The sequence below is a fragment of the Paroedura picta genome, chromosome 2 (assembly GCF_049243985.1).
Source record: "Paroedura picta isolate Pp20150507F chromosome 2, Ppicta_v3.0, whole genome shotgun sequence".
Lineage (NCBI taxonomy): Eukaryota > Metazoa > Chordata > Lepidosauria > Squamata > Gekkonidae > Paroedura > Paroedura picta.
In genome coordinates, this window is record NC_135370.1 from 24,054,890 (window position 1) to 24,069,412 (window position 14,523).

General features: G+C 48.1%; 1 protein-coding gene across 3 annotated transcripts in view; it reads left to right on the top strand.

Moving 5' to 3' along the window:
- Positions 1-2,001: 2,001 nt before the first annotated feature.
- The window catches only part of MFSD6 (major facilitator superfamily domain containing 6), a 48,891-nt gene continuing 36,369 nt past the window's right edge, over positions 2,002-14,523 (top strand). Inside the window, exon 1 of one of the 3 annotated variants that reach the window (XM_077319478.1) lies at positions 2,002-2,304. The gene's annotated coding sequence lies outside the window, so the exon portion shown is untranslated. Of the gene's footprint in view, positions 2,305-4,856; positions 4,888-14,523 lie in introns of those variants that run through there. The other 2 variants (XM_077319476.1, XM_077319477.1) reach the window with 2 other exon arrangements.

A 14,523-nucleotide genomic window follows, 5' to 3' on the forward strand; every position in this document is an offset into this window, starting at 1 on the left:
GAATGCTGACCCTCTCCTTCGCTCTGGCCATGGGGGCATGGGAAGACTAGCTCTTTTTTTGCTTTCAAGTCACAGCAGACCTTAATAAGCTCTCTTCTAAAATAATATCTAATGAATCAAGATGAAAATGCGGAGGAGGAAACATTTCTTGTGTGGAACTGAATCTCCCATCATTGCTCTGGCTTCATCCCGTGAGATATTGGTGTATAAAAAAGTTATATCTAGGGCAGGCTTTCTCAACTAGGGTTTTGCGAAACACTGGGGTTTCTTGACAACTCTGGAAGGATGGGAATGAAACAGTTTTTAATATCTATTTTTTAAATCTGTGAAACATTTATCAGATTTTACGACCCACCCCTCTCCCAAAATGGCCAATGGGCCTGGAGGGGATGGGGAGGGGAAGGACCTTGTGTAGGCACAGCTCTGCTTCTCAACCATATTCCGCATGATTGCGCCACTTCTGGGGTTTCTCAAAGCCTGAAGAAAGTGTCACAGGTTTCTCAACCCGGTAAAAAGGTTGAGAAAGGCTGATCTAGGGTTACTAAAATGGCAGTTTTAGGAACCTTCGGATTTCAGTTTTGCAACGGAAACCCCTTGTATCTTTTAAATAGGTAGTTTTTGTACCAGCGGCCGAAGATGAAAATCCCCAAACGCAGGGAGAGGTTCCAAAATTGAGCCAGAGCAAGACACAATGGGATTTACTCTGGAAGTATGGATCTTTGGGAAGATCTAAAGGGACTTTGCCATATTCTCTGCCTCGAAACTTGGCAGTTTGTTCCTTAACCTATCCTAATGCTACACAAAGGGCATATTTCATATGTGAGAAAGAGTTGCCCATGGACCTCTGTCCCCCCCCCCCAATCCGATGGATTCAGGCCCGCTATAGCCCCCCTGCCCCCACTTTCCTGTTCCTAACAGCTAAATCTGCCAAGGAAATGTGGGAAAAATTAGAGGAGAGATATCAGAATAACTCTATCCCAAAGATCTCTCTATGTAAAATTTCTAACTTCAAGACTAGAAGAGGGACGGGACTTACGTAAACATTTAAACACGCTCTTGGAATATGCAGACAGAGGGAGGAAAATTGGACGCGATATTAAAGATGAGTTAATAATGTTGACAGTAAGCCAAGAGCACAACCGGTGCTCCTTTTTACCTGGCCCTCCCTCATAACTATGGCAAAAAAGCCGTGCATCCATCCATCCATCCATCCATCCATCCATCCATCCATCCATCCATCCATCCCTCTACCTATCTACCTGTCTATCCATCTATCCATTTATCCCTCCCTCCCTCTCCCTATCTCTCTATCTCCCTATCCATCCCTCCCTCCCTCCCTCCCTCTCTCTACCTGTCTACCTATCTGTCCATCTATCCATTTATCCCTCCCTCCCTCTCCCTATCTATCTCCCTATCCATCCCTCCCTCCCTCCCTCCCTCTCTCTACCTGTCTACCTATCTGTCCATCTATCCATTTATCCCTCCCTCCCTCTCCCTATCTATCTCCCTATCCATCCCTCCCTCCCTCCCTCTCTCTACCTGTCTACCTATCTGTCCATCTATCCATTTATCCCTCCCTCCCTCTCCCTATCTCTCTATCTCCCTATCCATCCATCCATCCCTCTACCTATCTACCTGTCTACCTATCTATCCATCTATCCATTTATCCCTCCCTCCTTCCCTCCCTCCCTCCCTCCCTCTCCCTATCTCCCTATCCATCCATCCATCCATCCAATTTATTATATTTATATACCGCTCCTCTCAAACGTCCGAGGGCGGCTTACAATCAATAAAACCCATTCAAAACCCGTGAGACCCCCCCCCCCCTTAAAAGAATAGGAGACCCGCGTTCTTATTCTAGCGCTCGAGGCGCGGGACGCTGCCTGGGACGCTGGAGGCGGAGAGCTCGTCCCTTGGCGCGCAGAGGTGACCGCGGCGTCGCCGTCCCCCGGCCCATCGGGGCCTGTGCGGGCGGCGCTCCGGAGGCGGCGTCCTCTTGGCCGGCGGGGCCCAGCAGGAGTCGCTGCTCGGCTGGGCGGGAGGCGAGGGGCCGGGCGCGGCGCGGCGCGGCGGGGAGGCGGAGCGCTCGGCTGCACCTGGCGCTCGGCTGCACCAGCCGTCTCGCCTCCTCCTCTGCCTGCCTTCCTCGCAGCCGAGGCGAGCCCCCTGTGTGCGGCGAGCGACCCGGAGCCTTGGAGATGCTGCGCGCCGCCCGCTTGCCGCCCAGCCGCAGGAGCATCCGGAGCGCCGCCGTCGCCGCCACCTGCCCGGGCGCTGCCCCCGGCCCGGCCGCCGAGCGCCGCGGTGAGTCTCCCCGCGGGACCCTCCACGACACCCGCACACGGGGCCTCGGATCGGGGCCTGGGCGAGGAGAGCCGCCGCCGCCGCCCCTGCAGCGACCCTGGCGGGGAGGGAGGAAAGGGACGGCGCGGGGCTGGCTGCTCGGGTGGCGTCCCCAGCGACGAAGGCGCAGCCCCGGCGCTGGAGCCGGGCGGCCACTTCCGCGAGAAGGGAAAGGAAGGGAAGGGCCGCGCCGCGCCGCGCCGCGCAGGGTTGCCCATCTCCAGCTCGGGGCTGGAGATCTCCCGGAATCGCCACGGATCGCCAGGAGACAGAGTCGGCTTCCCTGGAGAAAATGGCCATGGTGGAGGGTGGACTCTAGGGCAAGGGGAGTCAACCTGTGGTTCTCCAGATGTGCATGGACGACAATTCCCATGAGCCCCTGTCAGCAAATGATGTCAGGGGCTCATGGGATTTGTAGTCCATGCACATCTGGAGGACCACAGGTTGACTACCCCTGCTCTAGGGCATTGCACTCTGCTTTCCTTTCCCAAAATGCTACCGTCCTTGGGCTCTGCCTCCCTTTCCCCCCAAATCTCCAGAACTTTCCCAACCCAGAGCTGGCAACCCAAGGCTGGCACAGCCAGGGATCCCCAGAATATTCATGACTGGCCTAAAATGTGCCCGTCTCACATGAGAGGATGCAGGCTTTGGTTTGACTTTACTTGAATCGCAAATGTTTATGTAATGGTTTATTTGGGCCTTCATCAGAGGCAGATGCGTTATTAATCAAATCTGCCAACAAAGAGAGTCTGGTAGGACCTTTAAGATGAGCACGATTTCATTCCAGCATAGTGGACTAGAACCTATCTGGCTGTGAAAGTTTTGCCAGAGTCAAAACTTGTTCCTTTTAGAAGGTACATAAGAACATAAGACAAGCCGTGCTGGATCCGATCACCGGCCCATCTAGTCCAACTCTCTGTGTCACACAGTGGCTATATTTCAGGTGCTATCAGGAGGCCCACCACCAGGGCCTGAACTCCATAAGAAGAGCCCTCAGACCAGGGGTCCAGCATCATTTCTCACGCAGTGTCCAACCAGTTCCTCTGGAGGGTAGAATAAACAGGGAAGAGGCCGAGGCTTTCCCAAGAACATAAGAAGAGTCATGCTGGATCAGACCAGTGGTCCATCCAGTCCGGCCTCCTGCCTCACACAGGGGCCAACCTGTTCCTCTGGAGGGCCAACAACAAGGCAGAGAGGCTGAGGCCTTTCTAAGAACATGAAAAGAACCCTGCTGGATTAGACCAGTGGTCCATCTAGTTCAGTATCCTGTCTCTCATAGTGGCCAACCTGTCTTCTTGGATTCTAGTTTTTTGTGGCACCTCACTTCCTGTTTGTTAACTTTGGCCCCCTCACTTAAGATGCTCTCCATATCTCAGTCACATTTACAAAAGGGAGGTCCTGTGGCAGAGCATCTGTTCGGCATGCAGAAGGTCCAAGATTTTATTTTTATATTTATATTTATATTTATATTTATATTTATATTTATATTTATATTTATATTTATATTTATATTTATATTTATATTTATATTTATATTTATATTTATATTTATATTTATATTTATATTTATATTTATATTTATATTTATAAAAAGGTAAAGGTATCCCCTGTGCAAGCACCGGGTCATGTCTGACACTTGGGCTGACGCCCTCCAGCGTTTTCATGGCAGACTCAATACGGGGCGGTTTGCCAGTGCCTTCCCCAGTCATTACCGTTTACCCCCCAGCAAGCTGGGTACTCATTTTACCGACCTCGGAAGGATGGAAGGCTGAGTCAACCTTGAGCCGGCTGCTGGGATCGAACTCCCAGCCTCATGGGCAGAGCTTTCAGACAACATTTCTGCTGCCTTACCACTCTGCGCCACAAGAGGCTCATATTTATATTTATATTTATATTTATATCGCCCTCCCCAAAGGCTCAGGATTCAATCTCCGGCATCTCCCGTTAAAGGACCAGGTGGTAGGTGATGGGAAAGACCCTGGAGAGCTGCTGCCAGTCTGAGTAGACAAGACTGACCTGGATGGACCCAGAGTCTGATTCAGTATGAGGCAGTTTCATTCAGGAAGCTGCTGTGGCTCTCTGGTAGAACATCTGCATGACATGCAGAAGGTCCCCGGTTCAATCCCTGGCATCTCCAGCTAAATGGACCAGGTAGGAGGTGATGGAAAAGGCTCTGCCTGAGACCCCAGAGAGCCACGGAGAGGGGTTGTGGCTCAGTGGAAGAGCCTTTGTTTGGCATGCAGAAAGTCCCCGGTTCAAACCCTGACATCTCCAGTTGAAAGGACCAGGTAGGAGGTCATGGAAGAAGCTCTGCCTGAGACCTGGAGAGCCACTGCCAGTATGTGGACAATATTGACCTGGATGGACCTAGGATCTGATTCATTGTAAGGCATCCTCATGCATGTTCATGTGACTTGTCTTGGTGTAAAGAGGCAGCAGGAGGTATCCTCTGAGGTAATAATAGAGGAATAAGTGTATGTCATAGCAGTGGGTTGGCTAAGCACTAATTTCAGATGGGGTTAGCTTGAAGACGTCCAGGCTGAGGTAAGAGCATCCAAAGAGTCCTGCTGGATCAGACCAGTGGTCCATCTAGTCCAGCATCCTGTCTCATGCCATGGCCAACAGCTCTCTTGGAGGTTCAGAAATAGGGCATAGAGGCGGGAGGCCTTCCCTTGATGTTGCCTCCTGTCACTGGGATTCAGAGGTTTACTACCTCTGAATGTGGAGGTTCCCTTAAGTCACCATGGCTAGTAGCCACTGATAGATCTATCTTCCATGAATTGGCCTAATCCCTTCTTAAAGCCATCTATGCCCGTGGCTGTCACTGCATTCCTCTGGCAGCGAATGCCACATTTAATCATTCATTGTATAAAGGATTTTATTTTGTCTGTCCTGAATCTGCCGCCCATCAGCTTCTTCGGATGCCCTCAAGTTCTGGTATTTTGGGAGAGGGAGCTGAAGTTCAGTTCGTCAACTCTCTCCACCCCATGCATAATTTTGTAAATGTTTATCGAATATCTCCCTTAGTTTTCTCTTTTCTAAACCAGAAAGTCCCAGACTCTTTACCTTTTCCTCATAGGAGGAGGTCCTCTGACCCTTCAAACATCTCCTGATGCTTTCTCCTGCTTTCTAGGTGGGAACATGTAAAAGGTAGCTCAGTTGTTCAGGAGGGCAATTGATAGTTCAGCCTGAAAGCGGTTTGTATGGAGCTACAGCTTGCATGTTTACCTTCTCCACGACAGAAAGGAACGCCCTGTAGACCTGTCTCATAAACTATTTGCAGGAGACGAAGGCCAAAGGAACATTAGAGCAGCCTGATTGTTTTGCCCTGGTGTATTCCCCTTGACTTCATTGAGGTCTGCACCATTATAAAGGATCAGGCCACAGTTTTCTTTTTCAAGGGAGGCTGCGGTCTGAAGCCTGCAAAGCGGGTCTTATTGAATTCCAGCTTTGGCACAAACAAGCTAATTGTGCCTCGGGCTCCCCTGAGACTTTCCCTGAAATCGGTCCGCCTAATTGTGTCAAGGAAAGTGTTCAGTTCAGCCGTAAATATCAGTGGTGCCGCTCCCGTTGGCTCCGTTCAGAAGGTGAATTACAAACGGCGCATGCTGCCTTTTTATTATTCCTGTCTCATTAAGCATATAACCATGCGGGGTTGATAACAGCACATTCCGATTTGTTTACTTTCCTGTTCGGACTTGTGGCCAAATGTGCGGGCCGAGAAGAACCCTTTGCGGGGAGTGGCGTCTCTGGGTGGACTGGGCTTTCCACACATGCATGACTGACTTCTGATCTTCCAGGCAGGTGTTCCCCGAGCATTGAGGTCGGCTTGGGCAGGTGTGCCCTCCCTCTGCATTTTCACTGTTGGTGCCTGTTTATTTTCTTCTGCATGGGCCTTAAATCATCAGGATTTTCTGGGGAAGAGGGCTGTCATTGCTCCACAGCACCTCCTCCTCTTTATTTTGTGCATGTGTTTGTGTTGTGTTGCTATATCTGCAGTTTTTTTGGGAACGGGTTTGATATACTGATATTGATATTCTGCTCTAATGATATGGAGATTTGCCTTTTTCCCCCCTCACATGTCCGCAAGGTGCTAGAGGCTGTTTTTTTTTTTAATGAAAGCTGGGAATCCGGAGAATCTGCTGTGACCTATCACCAGGATGGTATATCGATATAACATTATTTTAGGGCCATTTTAATGTTGTTATGTGAGGCCTCTGGTGGAGTTTTTACTGGCAGCCTTGACGAGTTTTGCATCTAATTACTATCTATCTCTCTGTCTGTCTGTCTCGGCGGTCCCAACCTTTTAAAGCGTATGGTGCAAAGTGGTGGGCCTAGCCACAAAATGAAAACCCTTGTGTCGCTGCCAACGCAGTGTAAAAAAATAATCTGCACAGCCAATCAAATCTTCATTGGGCAGTCAAAACCCCCACTCAGTTCCTAAAAACAATTAATCTACCAGTCTTATCTTCCTATCGATCTGGGGAGCCTCTATTTTAGCACATTTTTAACGAATCTGTTCCGTTGGGGTGAGTCTTCGTACATCTTTTGAACATGACATTAAAAATGTAGACTCTGTTAGACAAAAGATGTAAGTACTTACATGAAATAAAAATGTAGACTCTTAAATACTTACTTAATTACTTACATCTTTTGTCTGTAAGAGCCTACATTTTTATTTCATGTTCAGTGCAAATTATCCCTCAGGACCCAGAAACCCTTCCTTTACCCACGTTGTTGGAATTAAAGATTGTTACAGTGTTCTGCTGACCCAGGAGGAGCGCTGGATTTATCATCCTAGAACAGGGGTGACCAAACTGGGGCTCTCCAAATGTCCATAAACTACAATTACCATGATCCCCTGCTGTGCTAGCAATGCCTCATGGGAACTGTAGTCCTTGGACATTTGGAGAGCCGTAGTTCAGCTATCCCCGTGCCAGGGTGCTCCCCGTCTTGGGGAGCTCCCCGGATATGTAGAAAATATGACTGTAAGTTAACCAAGAGAAAAGGAGAGGGGAAACCCATTTTTAAAAAAAACACCCCCGGGGAAGCTTAGAATTTGAAAGCAGTTGAAAGTCAGTTAAAAGGAAAACCAGTGGGAGGGGAAATTAACTGTCCCGAGAGCTTGGAGAATATCGAGGGGGTTGATTTCCGCTGTGCTCATTCTCCCTTCCCCCATATTCCACATTGCCCGCCCCCCTTAATTCCATCTAATTTGTTGTTGTTGTTGCTGTTGTTGTTGCTAGTTGCGAAGTCGTGTCCGACCCATCGCGACCCCATGGACAATGATCCTCCAGGCCTTCCTGTCCTCTACCATTCCCCGGAGCCCATTTACGTTTGCACCTACTGCTTTAGTGACTCCATCCAGCCACCTCATTCTCTGTCGTCCCCTTCTTTTGCCCTCGATCGCTCCCAGCATTAGGCTCTTCTCCAGGGAGTCCTTCCTTCTCATGAGGTGGCCAAAGTATTTGAGTTTCATCTTCAGGATCTGGCCTTCTAAGGAGCAGTCAGGGCTGATCTCCTCTAGGACTGACCGGTTTGTTCGCCTTGCAGTCCAAGGGACTCGCAAGAGTCTTCTCCAGCACCAGAGTTCAAAAGCCTCAATTCTTTGACGCTCGGCCTTCCTTATGGTCCAACTTTCACAGCCATACATTGCAACTGGGAAGACCATAGCCTTGACTCATTCCCTCTAATATAGGAGTGCTAAGTGCACTTGGTTGGGCTTGTGCAAAATGGGGCTGCTAGAATCGCAAACAAGGTAGGGATCTGCAGATGTGATTGTGTGTCTGTGTGTGTGTGTGTGGGGGGGGGGGGGTTGGGACATCCAGGCATTAGAACGTGTTAGTGAACTTTTGAAAAGACTGTTAAATCCGTGGCTTCGAAGGAAGCCAGGACCGCTGGGAGTTCAGTCGGCTCTTGATTGTGATCTCGGCATGATGTTACAAGAGGCAAAACTGAAACCGGAAACCCCTGAATAAAAAAAAACAACTAATATCCAGTCGCAAACAATAGATCTCTCTGCCAGTGAATGCTATTGGTCAGTTTCAGTTGAAATTGACTGGATCCTGCAGAATGGATCTAGCCACACTTGGGTCAGTTACACTGCCTGCACTGATCCTGCCCCGGACCTCAATCTCAGTCCTCAGCAGAGCAGAACTGCAAATGCAAGAAGGACTTCTGAAAGAAACGTGATGCCACATGAGCACACTCATGATACTCAGGCAGCACTGGTGGTGAGAAGGGACTTGTGGCGACCCCTCCCTCCCTCCTAGTGTCTGCAAGGCAAGAGATGCTTCTTCCCTGGACTTCCTTGGGGGTGTCCCATCCAAGTACTGATCAGGGCCGCCCCTGCCTAGCTTCCGTCTAGGCTACGGCCGACGATTGTGTCCATTTTTTTCAAAAAGACAGTCGAACTTTTTTTTTATTATACCCTGTTTTTTGCTGCCCAAAGCAGCTTCCAACTACCTTTCCCATCCTCTCCCTCACAAATGACACCCTGTGAGGCAGGTGGGGCTGAGAGAGCTCTGAGAGAACTGGGACTGGCCCGAGGTGACTCAGCTGGCTGCATGTGGAGGAAGACTGGGGAATCCAGATTAAAGGCCACCACTCTTAACCACAACACTATGCTGGTTGATTCAAGTGGGTAGCTTTGTTGGTCTGAAGCAGCACAACAAAACAAAATCAGAGTCCAGTGGCACCTTGAAGACTAACAAAGATTTATGCAAGGCGTGAGCTTTTGAGTGCAAGCACTCTTCGTCAGACTATGCTGGTTGTGACAACTAAGTCAGTAGCCAGCTGTCAGATGCACAGCTACCCACCTGAATCTGTCTTCATGTTATCCTGAGAGCAAGGGTCATGTAGCAGTAGGAAAGAACAAGACTTTGGTAGCACCTTAACAACTAACCACATGTGGCTGAGGATGCACTTTTGTGAGTCACTGTTCGGGCAGGACTGGCATTACGGACTCCCAGGTTCACATCCTGACTTGGCCCCAGGAGCTTGCTAAGTGACCTTTGGGCCTGTCACACACTCTTAGTCTAGCCTACCTCACAGGTAGATTCAAGTCCAGTTCCACTGGACCAACAAGATTTTCAGGGGAGACTCTTTGAAGAGTTAAAGCTCCCTTCATCAGATACCGGAACGTTGACTGTCAAAAACATACACCTTGGAAATCTTGCTGGACTTGAAGGTGCAGCAGGACTTGAATGCAGCTTCTTTGGACCTGCACAGCTGCCCTCCAAGACTGTCTCACAGGGTTGGTGTGAACGGAGGGGAGGTAAAGAGATCTCCATTGGGACATAAAGGAAATGAATAAAGACGTTTTTGCAATTGTTGCCCTGCTTTAAGCAGGGAGGGTTTTTTCACAAATGTCGAATTACTTTCACAAGAAAGCTTGGGTCTGTACTGAAGCGTTTTTGGAGCTTTTTAGCAGAATTTTATTTGAAACCATCAGCCCACCTATCTCATGACTTCGGGGCCCATTTAATATTACTTCTTTACAGATAGCAACGCATCTGAGAAACGATCACCTCTTTCGGAGGCCCGCAGGGTTGTGTCTCCTTGTGTGTCGAACGCACTGTCACGTTTCTCAGTTTCATAATCGGTAGCGGGTAGAAATCTGGGGCCCATTCCGCACAAGGACCAATGTTGCCAATTGGTTCCTGAAAGCAGAAACGCTATTTTTAATAGTGCAGTTCGGCGTTATGCATACCTGCCTTTGTAGTGGAATCCAATAGCGTTTCAATCGTTTCCCACAGGTTTCCGGTCTCGCAAAAATCACTGTACAGGAAGCGATTTTTTCTGTGCTTTGTCCCGCCCCTGGCCGTCAATCAAACGAACAGCCAATGGGCGGCTGTTATCATGCTCCCGAAAAGCCCCTTTCCCTTTAAGAACAGGGTTTTTTTTTAAAAAAAAAAAAAGAAAAACACATGTTGCAACGAATATGCCTTGATTCCTCCTAACGTTGAGACCCATCTAGCTGGTGTGTGAGCTGGCGAGTCATCGTTACCATGCTCGCCCAAGTGAAAAAGAAATCCCCCCCCTGTACATGGGCGCGTTTTTCAGCCGAAAATAAAGTGAACTTGCAAACAGGGCTGTGTTGTGCTTGGTGACTTAGGAGAGCTTTAAAGCAGTTCTGTGGAGGGACTGTAGCCAGAGAAGCCTCGCTGGGTGAATGAAGGCTCGCCGGTTCATTGCTTTCTGCTCGCTCTGAGAAAAAAAAAATGGCGATCACTTCGCCGGAAGTTCGGAGGAGAGAGCCAGGAGGAGGGACTTGGCTGGAACCGCAACAATGGGAACGCACAGGTCTTTTTCGCTACTGTTGCAGATTGTTTGCAAGAGTGTAGCGCTTTTCGGAAGATGAATCCACTTTTCTGGATTTCCCTTTAAGCCCTACAACGAATCGCTTTTTGCGGGACTGTTTCAGGAGTGTGGCAGATTGTGTGCGACGTCGTGCATAACTGCAAATTAGTAGCGTTTACAATTTGCAAGCCTTTTGCAACATTGAAGTCGTGCGGAATGGACCTGTATATAGCCTGATTTCCTGGGATCAACTTTGTAAAATACCTGTTTGGGAATACCATCGTTAACGGATCGCCTTTAAATGAAATTGTAAAGACATTAGTGAATATCCAAGGAAGCATACGGACGTTAAGATGAGAGGTATAATTGAAAATGGAATAGGTCAGAATGAACAATACAAAGCAACTTTGCATTATGGGATGCTAACTCACACCCAAGAGAATTTATTGATGTGCCTGTAGAATAGGGGTCCCTTGGGCCCCTGGGCCCCCCCTAGCACCTTTTGTGATGCCCACTAAGCATTTGTAGAAGGGGGGAGAGTTGAGGACTATGCCTAGCAAACCTTCTGGCTGGCCATGCAGATTTTTGAAACAGTTTTGGCAGCAGCTACCACCGCTGAACAAGGATTTTCACTATGTAAGCTGTGGCAGCCATTTTATGGCTGGTTCCAACCCCTGTAAGCAGCCATTTTGTGGATGCACCACATGTAGAGTAGCCAGGTTCCTCGTAGTTTAACGTGACCAGATTTTAACATTGGTAAAGCGGGACACCATTGACCGGGAGGGGTTCTTGATTAAAATTTGGTCTATATGGAGCAACAAAAATTTTCATAGAGCGCAAAAATATATACATTTTTACTTTCAACATAAGTACAATTTGCCAGGTGCCGCCAGATGTCCCTCCAAAAGTGGGACAATCTGATCACCTTATCATAATTGCCGGCAGTGTATGTGTGCGCGCGCGTGTTTGTGTGTGTGTGTGGGGGGTCACATTCTGGAAGCAGGGAGAAGCATGAAAATTAACACAATGTGGCTCATGTCACCTGGAAGTGATGTTGGTGACATCAGGGGATGGCGACGCTCTGGCTTCTGGGCAAATACTCTATGGTAGAATTTGCTTCTTACCATAGAATTTTGCCCCAAAACGAGAATGTTCCCACCCAGATGCCATAGACATTCCTGTGTTGCTTCTGGGTGGCATCAGCAAGTTGCATTTTCTTCTTACTGCTTCCCTCACAAGTTCCCCTGATTTCTGGGAGCCCTAAAATGTGTGTGTGTGTGTGGGGGAGCTCCAAACCAGGAGATCCCCAGGCTCCGACTATCAACCCTAACCACATTGGCACAATAGTCTGCAAATTGAACTTTGTGTGCTTTTTGTCGGTGGGGGGGGGGCATAGTTAGGATAAATCATGGTTTCCTGCTGTATCCTCCCCCCCCCCCTAAATCTCTTTCGAAAGTGCAAATCAGTATTTCCACATAATTGTCCTCTCCCCTGAGCTGGACGAATTATACGTTGTCCAGACCCTTGGAGATTCCTGTCATGAACAAGACAACAGCTTCCTTTTCCTTCTTGTTAGCAGGTTTCTGTGTTTTTAAAGCGATGTCTGGCAGCCTTGACCAATGAGAAACCAGGTGCTGCATGGAATCAGAAGGGATGTTGCACAGCCAACCAGATTTGGCTGGGTGTGCAGATCACAGAGGGTATATGTAGCCCATTCAGAGCGAGGGCATTGACCCCAGTATTGGTGGACACATTGTTAGGAGCAGTCAAATCAACAAAAAGGTGGGGAAACTTTTGGAGCAGCACTGTAAATACTTGAGGGGGGGGGGAGAAATGCACTTCTTCTCATCTCAACTCTCTGAGGGCGAAGCTCCTATAGCAGGGGTAGTCAAACTGCGGCCCTCCAGATGTCCATGGACTACAATTCCCAGGAGCCCCCTGCCAGCTTTTGCTGGCAGGGGGCTCCTGGGAATTGTAGTCCATGGACATCTGGAGGGCCGCAGTTTGACTACCCCTGTCCTATAGGAACTATTCCCCCTCACAACATTTCATCTGGAAACTTTTATCTCCCTTCACAAACATTAATATTGCAAGTGTGCGTACAGTTCCTGTTGGGATGATCACATCTTAAATATAGGAGGCCATTTTTGCTTGCACACTTGAACGCCTGGCTGTTAGGTTTAAGGCAGTGGTTCTCAAACTTCCTAAACCTCAACCCCTTAATACAGTTCCTCATGTTGTGGTGACCCCCAGCCATAAAACGATGCAAGGGTTCTTTCACAGAAATTAAACCGAAACTGACCAATGGCGTGAAGATCCATGGTTCATGATTGTATATTAATGGGTTATAAATTGTATATAAATTGGCGGGCACCTTCAGGAGGAGCGGCAACAGTGGCGGCGCCCCCCACCCCGGCCAAGCTGCTCGCCCTACCACGACCCTACTACGGTCCTGACCCCCAGGTTGAGAACCACTGGTTTAAGGGTAACCCAGACTCAAACTCTCGGTATGTGGAACTGATTGAATTGACTCACTAGATCAGGCTTTCTCAACGAGAGTTTTGGGTAACCCTAGGGTTTCTTGTTGGCCCTGGGAGAGTTTCCCAAACCAGTGGGAGTTAATTAATTTTTAATGTCTTTAAAAAATTTTCTTAAACATTTATTGGTCGATCTGACCATTTGGCATTAGGATATGACAAGGCCAAGGAATTTGTCAAGGAAAGAGTCATTGATGTTAAAAGCGAACGTGACCTTAATACAATCAAGGATCCCTATCTCTTCTACTTAATTAAAAAACATGATGTTTTACCTCTACATCACTAATCCAGAGTATAGAAGATGTTTTACTCTTCTACACTATAACACTCTGCCTTCGGTTTATTTGGAAGGGGAATTTAAAAGACTTCCAATTGCTGAACGTACCTGTTTATGCAATGCAGGGCAAATAGTCTGAACATATTCTTTTTGAATGCAAATTATATAATCTCGTACAAATTGGTCCCTTAACCTTGATTCTAGCAGACTGCCCCTGCACACTGAGGAAACAATGCCTCAAACTGATTCTGTCTGACACCCAAAGAGATCTTATAACCAAGATTGCCAAATTTTCCTGGCTATCTAGTAGAATACGAAAGAACTGGGCTAAAGCCACATAGCGTCCTTTGTCTACTTGTTCTGATTTTTTTTAAAGAAAACCTTTAATGTTGGGAGACTCTGTAATTTACTCTTTTGAAAGCCATCAAAAATTGAATGTAGATGATAGGCTTGATTTTAATCCTTTTGTATAATTTTGTTTTGCTTTTTGTATTTATTGTTCAGTGACTCAATATATGATTGATTGATATGGTCATGTTGACCAGCCCACCCCCAAATGGGCCTGGAGGGGGTGAGGCGGGGAAGGGAATGGCCTTGGGTGAGCATGTCCACAGCTCTGCTTCCCAACCATATTCTGCATGATGGCACCACTTCTGGGGTTTCTCAAAGCCTGAAGAATGTTTCGGGGGTTTCTCAAAGGTAAAAAAAGTTGAGAAAGGCTACGCTAGCTCGTATTACTTTCGTTTGCCCTGAATTGTCAAATATGGAAGTGAAATAGATTTTTCCTTTGCTGCTTAGAAGCCAAGTCTTCTTGGTGACTGAGAGACGAAGACAAACGTAACTTTGTGCGTGGCTTAATTTTTGGCAGTTGTCGTAACCTGATGTAACCCGAGTACCAAATCTGAGGCTTCGTTTTCAGCGTGTGATGGCTCGCACAAACTGGAATGGAGAAGAAGACATGCCCTTTTCAGGGTTTCAGAGGTCATTGACTTCTGCAGAAACAGAGCTGTAGGTGTTCCCCACACCTGAAAAAAACTAGGCCCCAAGCAGAGCCTCAATAACCTT